Source organism: Misgurnus anguillicaudatus, chromosome 19 (genome assembly GCF_027580225.2).
Source record: "Misgurnus anguillicaudatus chromosome 19, ASM2758022v2, whole genome shotgun sequence".
Taxonomy (NCBI): Eukaryota; Metazoa; Chordata; class Actinopteri; order Cypriniformes; family Cobitidae; genus Misgurnus; species Misgurnus anguillicaudatus.
The window spans coordinates 7671455-7680947 of NC_073355.2; positions in this window are offsets into that span (position 1 = coordinate 7671455).

Below are 9493 nucleotides of genomic sequence, written 5' to 3' on the forward strand. Positions count from 1 at the left end.
ACAGATGGAAGCCCCTTCGAACAACGGGGGGAGGGACGTGCCGAGACACTTGGCCGGTGAGTCCCTGCAAGGGGAAGAGTTGGAACAGGCGCAGACACAAAGACTCCAAGCCCTCCTTCAGAAATGGCAACATGTGTTTGCAAGACACGAGGAGGATTATGGGTGCACTAAGGTGGTGGAACATCATATTCCGACTGGAGATGCAGGACCCAGTAGAGAGAGGTACCGGCCGATCCCACCCACCTTGTATACAGAGGTACGCTCACTATTGCAGGGTATGCTGGAGCGGGGCGTCGTCCGGGAAAGCAGTAGCCCATGGGCAGCCCCTATCGTACTTGTGCAGAAAAAGTCGGGAGCTTGGAGGTTTTGTGTGGACTATCGGAAGCTTAACCTGGTGACCAAGAAAGACGCTTTTCCCCTACCCCGGATTGAAGACTCCCTTGCCGGTCTCACACGGTCTGCTTGGTACTCCACTCTGGATCTGGCCAGTGGATATTGGCAGGTGCCAGTGGCCGAGGCCGATAGAGAGAAGACCGCCTTCACGACCCCGTTCGGATTATTCGAGTGGGAACGGATGCCCTTCGGGCTCTGTAACGCCCCAGCCACGTTCCAACGCCTCATGCAGCGCTGTCTTGGAGGTCAGTTAATGGAGTCAGTCTTGGTATATTTGGATGATGTAATTGTGTATTCCCCAGATTTCGATTCCCACCTCCGACACCTCGAAGAGGTTTTCCAGGCGATGGAGAAATATGGGCTGAAGTTGCAACCCGACAAATGCCATCTGTTGAGGCGGGAAGTCCAGTTCCTGGGCCACGTGGTCAGCGCTGCTGGGGTGGCCGTAGACCCTGGGAAGGTCTCCGCGGTAAGAGATTGGAGTGCACCCAAGACTGTGAGGCAAGTGCGGTCATTTCTAGGGTTTGTGGGATACTACAGACGGTTCATAAAAGATTTTTCGAAGATTGCCAAGCCACTTAACCAGCTACTGGTCGGCACAGGGCGAAACCGGGGACGGGGGTCACCCCCTATTGATTGGGATGAGTCCTGTGAGGGGGCATTTCAGAGATTGAAACAGGAATTGTTACAGGCTCCTATCTTGGCCTATGCAGACTTTACCCAACCATTTCTCTTGTATACAGACGCTAGCAACCTGGGGCTGGGAGCAGTCTTGGCCCAACGACAAGCGGGTACGGAACGGGTGATCGCCTACGCAAGCCGAAGCCTCCACCCAGCGGAGAGGAACGATGCAAACTACAGCTCATTCAAACTGGAACTGCTGGCCCTGAAGTGGGCCCTGAGTGAGAAGTTTAAGGACTACCTCTGGGGTGCTAAGGTAACGGTGATTACAGACAATAATCCTCTGGTACATTTACAGACAGCGAAGTTGGGGGCTGTGGAGCAGCGCTGGGTGGCACAACTTGCCAATTTCGATTACCAACTGCAGTATCGGCCCGGGCGGGAGCACACGAACGCGGATGTCTTGTCCCGATTGCCAGAGGTGGACAGCCCCGGTTGCTGTGATGGCCAAGAAGAGGAAAGCCAGAGGGAAGGCTATCTGATAGGGGTCGTGGAAGCACCAGGAGGCCAGCAGGAGGCGGTACCCGGGAGCTGGGGTTGGGACCCCTGCCGGTGGAAGGAAAGGCAGGCCCAGGATCAGGATTTGTGGCAGGTGAAGATGTGGGTGGAGCAAGGCCGGCGGCCAACGTCGTCCGAGAGGCTGACCCAGACAGAGACGGGAAAAAGACTGCTGGGACAGTGGGACAAGCTGGAGATACAGTAAGGGGTGCTTTGCCGAAAAGTTAGTGATCCGAAGCTGGACGAGGAGGTGCGCCAGATCGTGGTGCCCGCCGACCAAGCAGCAGCCCTGGTGTCCGCCTACCATGACCAGCTGGGGCACCAGGGACAAGAACGGACAGTATCGCTGCTGCGCAGGTTCTTCTACTGGCCGGGGCTGGAAGCATCAGTACGTAGCTTGGTCCAAGCTTGCCCCAGGTGTATGTTGTTCAAATCTCGACGAGAGGCCCGAGCGCCGATGATACCCATATGTGCCAAAGCCCCCCTCCACATCATGGCGATGGATTTCCTGACACTGGGCCGGCCACAGGACCGCTATCCGAACATCTTAGTAATCACCGACCTGTTTACGAAGTACGCATGGGCAGTCCCCACCCTCGATCAGACGGCAAGTACCACCGCAACGGCTTTATGGCGGCACGTCTTCCAAACGTTCGGATGTCCAGAGTTCTTACACTCAGACCAAGGGGCCAATTTCGAATCAAAGGTGATCCGGGAATTATGCCAGCTGTATGGGTGCACGAAGACCCATACGACGTCATATCACCCTCAAGGAAACGGCTGTTGCGAGAGGTTTAATCAAACCCTGTTGGGGCTCTTAGGGACCCTGGATCAACGGAAGCAGAGCGATTGGGTGAGTGCTCTACCGAACCTCTTACAAGCTTATAATAACAGCATTCATAGTACGACGGGGTATGCCCCCACTTATCTGATGTTCGGTAGGCATGTGCGGATGCCGACGGACCTGGTCCTGGGAGCGGCCGCGGGCCAGGAGGAAGGAAGCGTGACGGAATGGGTGGGGCGCCACCACCAACGGCTGCACTTTGCCTACGAGCAGGTATCCCAGAAGATACGGGCCACAGGAGAAAAGAACAAGCGGTTGTACGACCGGACGGCCCGGGAAGCCCCCTTGTTACCAGGAGAGAGAGTCTTGGTACGAGACAACCGGCGGCAAGGCAAAGGAAAGTTGAGCGACCGTTGGGAGGCCACCCCGTACGTAGTCTGCAGGCAGCAGAGACCGGGACAGCCGGTGTATACCATCCGGCCGGAAGGAAAGGCCGGCCCTGAACGTGTGGTACACCGAAACATGATTCGCCCTTGTCCAAATTATCCCGAGGTCACGGAGGAGGTAGTTGCGGAGCCGGCACCGACGGCCCCCTGGATGGAAGGATGGGCTGTGGTACCAGGCTTACCCGTGGTGGCACCACCCCCGGCCGCCCCAGGAGAGCCAGAGCTAGCACCTGAGCCAGTTGAACCCCCGGCCGCCCAGAGGCAGCCAGGACCAGCACCAGAGCCAGCCGAACCCCCGGCCGCCCAAAGACAACCTGAGGTTGTGCCCGAGCCCGCCGAACCTGACTCCCCTGTGAGGCGCTCCCAACGGGAGAATCGCGGCCGGCCCCCTTCCCGCTATGGTGAGTGGACTACTCGAAGGCATTCCAGGGACTAGAATGCATTGGCGGGGGAGGATGTCACGGGGTGACGATTTTTCAGGGCGGAACCAAAAGTTGAAGAAGTTTGGTTCCGCCCGGATGTTTCCGCCCCGACCGGAAAAACAGAAACACCGGACATCCGGCGGCTCCGCGAAGGCTGTAATCAGCCGATTGGGCACAGCTGTGCCTAGTTAAAGAGATCGCCGGGTAATTGGATAACTGGAGTACAAAGAGGAGTATAAAAAGCACAGTTAGATGACAGTTGAGGTGCTTAGTGTGTGCTGAGGAACGGAGCTGTGCTCATTATTAGACGTGGTGGCTGTCTGTATTTCTCTCTCCCCCCTCTCTTGTTACAGTTTACGGTGGACCGGCTGGATTTAACGAAGAACCCTATGGGTAGAAAGGAACTTTGGTCCAACTAGTATTTTGGAAGGAGTAAAGCGGGAAGAGATTTGACCTCGTTGCACAACGTAAACAAAGGCTATCCGCTGTGAGTATGCCCGTTGGTGTAGTATAACGGGCAGAAATTTAATTTGTGTGATCGTTGGAGTCCTCCAGGACTAGGAAGGCGGCCCTACCCCTATAATCAGCGCGGTGGGCGAGCCGCTAGAAGCATACGTCCAAACAGCCACAGCAACGAGACTCTGGTTTGGTCGTGTTTGCCATCACCTCTATGTTAGCCCCAAGCGCAGTGGAGGACATCGGGCGTTTCCCTTGTGGTGTTGCACTTACAGTGTGGTGAGTGAGACTTTACAAATCATAAGCTTTTTCACGTTGGAGTGGTGCTGTGTATTTGCTGTGGGTTGCTGTGTGTCTTGTCAGAGAAGCCCCGCACCATCCATTCTCTCCACTGGGCAGAGGACGGAGGGGCCAACGACCTCAGACCTTATTGCCACCCTACGCTGTGCGCTGTTTTCAGAGTACGAAGGGACGCAGACCAAGAGCTGTCAAGGACTGTGAGTAAAATATTGAAAGCATTCGTGGTGTAAGCTTACCTGTGTCTGTATTTGTCGCAGAGTCGGAGGCGAAAGGGTCCGCCGCCCCCGTGGTCTCTACAAAAGGGCGCCCCTGTCCGGGATTCGATCGGCCTACGGGCAGTGGGGATAGGGCAGCGCTCGACCCGGCGAGGTGGTGTGTGACCTTCGCCCCCCGCTGACCTACAGAGGAAACCGGGAACGTGATACCTACCCAGAAAGCTGTAAGCAGCGGAGCCGGTGAGAAACATTCAAAGTTCAGTAACAGTGTTTCTGTGCCCTAGCGATCACCTGTAGAGAGAGAGAGGAAAACGAGAGTGAATCATTGAAGAACAGACTGTGAACGTGATACCTACCCAGAAAGCTGTAAGCAGCGGAGCCGGTGAGAAACATTCAAAGTTCAGTAACAGTGTTTCTGTGTCCTAGCGACCACCTGTGGAGAGAGAGAGGAAAACGAGAGTGAATCATTGAAGAACAGACTGTGAACGTGATACCTACCCAGAAAGCTGTAAGCAGCGGAGCCGGTGAGAAACATTCGAAGTTCAGTAACAGTGTCTTGTGTCCTAGCGACCACCTGTGGAGAGAGAAAGGAAAACGAGAGTGAATCATTGAAGAACAGACTGTGAACGTGATACCTACCCAGAAAGCGGTAAGCAGCGGAGCCGGTGAGAAACATTCAGAGTTCAGTAACGGTGTCTTGTGTCCTAGCGACCACCTATAGAGAGAGAGAGAGGAAAACGAGAGTGAATCATTGAGGAACAGACTGTGAACGTGATACCTACCCAGAAAGTCGTAAACCGCAGAACCGGTGAGAAACATTCGAAGTCCAGTAACAGTGTCTTTGTGTCCTAGTGGCCGCCTGTGGAGAGAGAGGAAGGCGAGAGTGAACAATTGGGCACGGACAGTGGGAAAGACCTCTACCAGTCACACCAAAATTGTCTGCCTCCAGGAAAGAAGAAGGAGGGCGCCACGGCTAGCAGGGTCCAGGCGGGAGCCTGACGTTTCCCTTTTTCCCCGTTAATGGTGGTTGGCACCCCTGTTGCTCTTGCCCCTGTCTGCCCGTGGCTGTAGTCTCCCTGGAGGGAGGAGAAGAAGCCTATTAGTTTTAAATTCCCCTTTCCCCATTTTTCCCAGTCCTTTTAAGTATTTAAATTCAATAAAGCTTGTTTTAAATTTTACTCACCTGTTTCCGTGTTTGTCTGGTCATTGGGTCGGCTTTGGGGACCTCCTCGAGGTGGGAGTTAAAAAGGGGCGTGGCTTAGTCAAACACAGCCAGCCCCTAGTGGTGACACACGCATCCAGCAGGCAGAAAGCCTGATTGGTGAGCTGGTCCGCTACTGCAACAACCTTAAGTATTGAAGCTTTCTTTATTGTTTGTATATAAAGAAAACTTGATTTTAGTTGGATCTGTTTTTCTGTCTTTAATTTTGCAGTGTTACTGTGATACATGTATGAATAATAATGTTAGGCTAGTAACGTAATAGTCACATCTACTGGTATGTTAACATCAGGCACCCAGAATTGGCTCTGTTGGTATAATTAACTACCCAACAACTCCTTTGAATTTTGACTTACAGACACCGCTACTAATCTCCAACACAAGGCACGTCTCTTCTTTCTGCCTCTCGGTTACGTGCGCAAGCAGTGATGATGTCACAGATGTATAAGAGAAAGTAGAAATTTTAACTAATGTCATTTCATTTATTCACTTTGCACACACATTAATTTTGCTTTAAGGGGTTTATAATGTAGTGCTGTTCCAGCAAACAAGTGATTTTCCTGTTATTCGGATGAATTCGTTACTCATCTTGAAGCCATTTTCCATGCATTTCCGAATAACGTATTTGGTTTCCGGCACATCCTTAATTATGATTTAATAACAGCCAAATGTCAAGAGACCAACTAAGATAAACAATGATCACTATAATGAAAACATCATCAAGAACTACAGCTAAACCTTTGTTCATTCTCAGTTTGTGCTTTTGTAAACGTCAAGTTAAGGTTTTGAAATCTATCTGATTTGCAACCAAAATCCAACATTAGCCAAAAGTTGTTAATGTCCAACATTCTTTTGATGTTATAATTGGTGCCAGGTGGGTAAGGCAGTGGTTCTCAAACTTTCGGCATGCAGTGCACCCCCATTGTGTAAAGTGCACCCCTTCTTAAAAAACTGAGCCCCCCAGTTTGAGAACCACTGGGGTAAGTGTTACTTGATTTGATTTAAATATCTGTCTGCATACATTTGTTTTGTTTATTTATTCAGCATAAAGACAGAGTTTGCATCGGAGTCTCCATACATCGGATTAAACTACGATGGCGGCTTGTTCAAGGCTGAAGTTTTATCTTTGACCACTGTCTGTAGCATGGACTTGTACAGATTTCCCTTTGACACACAAACCTGCCACCTAACTCTTCGATCTTTATCACTTGAAGGTAAATCTAAAAGGTTCACCCAAATATAAATAATCTCTCATAATTTACTCACCCTTATGACATCACAGATCCTTTCTTCATCCTACAAATAATTGTATATTAAACTGGCATCATGTTATTTGAGTCAACATGGCAAAGCTACAAAAAGCACATCCATTATTTAAGTAATTCATAATGTTAATAAAATTCTAATGATTATTCATGATTTGTTTCAATTTACCCACAGCTAAAATAGTATTGGGAGCGTGGCCCGAACTATCATACGAACAGTCACTTCGGATACCAGGAGAGTGGCAACTTCTCGAAGTAACATCACAGTTCATTGGTGATTATTTCTATGGACATGTATTATATCAGGTACAGAACAGAGGGCACATCATTAACTATCATGATGCTAATAATAATACTCATATTTATAGTTATTCACTTATCATTTATTTCCTGTTTACAAGCTCATTGCTGTGCAGCAATTTTAAAGGAGGGGCATTTGATCATTAATAATTAATTATATTAATTATTAATATTTTAAAAACATTCTCCACCATCCCAATTGAGGGAAACAAATGCACGCTCAAATGTAAAGTACTTACAATGGATTGTAATCAATTATAAGTATGTGGATCAAATAAAGGTCTTGGGTGTCTGGCCAACACTCGTCCAGCGAATGTTTAGTAAGACACTAAAGACTAGGGATGCCACAATTCTCAATACATTATTGAACCGTTCGGTTCGACCCCCACGGTCCAATACGCGCATGTGAATTACGGTTTTTCGGTTTATCCATCCAAATCTGTCAGTTTTATATTCCCTGCACTTTTGTTAATGTGCGCGTCCACGTGATCTGCACGCTTACAAACGCCACAGCGAGTTGATATCCAGTCACTGTGCGCCAGCTGCTTGAACTCTGCTTGAACTCTGCTTGCAATGCTGGTATCAGATTTCATTCGCGCGCACACACACCCAACAGAATTACAACAACAAAAAGAAGCAGCACGACTGTCTTTTAAATCTGAGGTGTGGATTAATTATTTGTGCGTGTAGATTACATACAACATCAATGTAAAGATGCAAATTCGCGTGAGGCAATGCAAATGACTCCAATTGGGCTTGTTATTGATGCAAACACGCGTTATTTGCCTCAAACACGTCTTCCGCGCAAGTTGAAAAAGTTCAACTCAAGAAGAGATTGCGCCTGATGCTAAAATAAATCCCACCAGTAATCTTGCTTGAGGAATGCATTTTTGGTTTCTACACAGACAGCATGATGTTGGATTTAAAGGCGGAGTCCACGATGTTTGAAAAACGGTTTGGAGAAGGAGACGGGCCGACTACCAAAACACACTTATAGCCAATCAAATGCCGGTTTGCGTATGTGTGGGGCGGGTCTATCAACAGAAGGTCCAGATTCTATTGGGGTAGGGGCGTGTTTGTTTAGGTGATTTCAAATATCAACATTGGCTTTCAAACATCGTGGACTCCGCCTTTAACAGTAGTGCAGTAAGATATAGCCCTCATTGACAATGTAAAGTTTTTTTTACTAAGTACAGGTACCTGTATATAAAATGGCCAATTTATGTAATGTAATGAATTCACATGTCCCCCAGTTTGAATAGGATATCATTTTTATATATCTTTATTTAATTATATCTTATATTATTGTATCAATACACTAGAAACAGGGTCTGAAATTAACACCTGAGTTAAAAAATGTGTAAAAGATGTGTAAAAAATGAACACGTACTTTCTAAGAGTGTATTCTAAACATACAAACACGCAAACATTCATACAGTTCAGCATCGGAAGAAGGTAAAGGTTTAAGTAGAGAAAAGAAAGCCTAAAACAAACCATCAGTTACTTACTTTGAATGCACCTTAGTTAAAAGAGGATTATGATGCGTGATGCATCAGTGAATAAGACTAAGTATGATACTTGCATGTCTTGCCCATTAAAAAAAGTGTCCTGATGGAGTTTGATAAGACTTCAGTTGATCTTGGCTGAAAGGATTGATGAGAGAAAACCCCGGCTTGATGAAGATGATCCTTTGTAAATGAAAAGACAAGGCCTAGGCCTGGCACAAACTTCTAAACATCTAGTTTTGCATCTTCATCCTGATGAGAGTCCTGAAAGGACTCAAATTTACCCAGAAAGATACATTGTGTGTTGCTTCACACATCAAATTTAGATAAGAACTCAGACTCGAACTCCCTAAGAACTCAGAACAACTAGCAACTCAGGGTGTGTTCTTAGGCAGGGGTCTTTATGCTGTGAAGAAGTCACACCTGTATCTGACCCAATCAGAGGTCATACTTTCAGAGGGAAAGTTAACTGTCTTTGTCTTCCAACAAGGTGTTTTGCATATGGAATTCGATTTGATGTTAAGGTGGAAATGTTAAAGAGTTTCATAATATTAATATTGAGAAGAGTTTCCCAACATAATGCATATTATCCTTCAGGAAACAAAAAATGGAACACATAGATACCAAACATTGTCTAGATATGATTTGGATTAAGTAAGTAATACTAAATTCATTTAAACTAGTTTGGGTTAATATACTGATATAACATAAACACCAAGAACATAATTCATGATGAGATTAGAAATGGTTGATTAAGACATTTCCCTTATACATTTATAAGTGAATACATGCAGGACTAAATAGAACGATTCTCTGTCTGTCATAAAAACTTCTCACATTCTTTTGTGGTCATAATGTCACAAAATCTTCTCACATTCTTTTGTGGTCACAAAACTCTAATCTTGATGTGTTGCCATAGTCGCGAGAGATCTGTTCTGCTTTGGAGTGTTAAAAGCAGTTTGGGAGTAGTGTTACAGACCCCTGGGCTTAGCCTGCTTGTTGGGTGAGA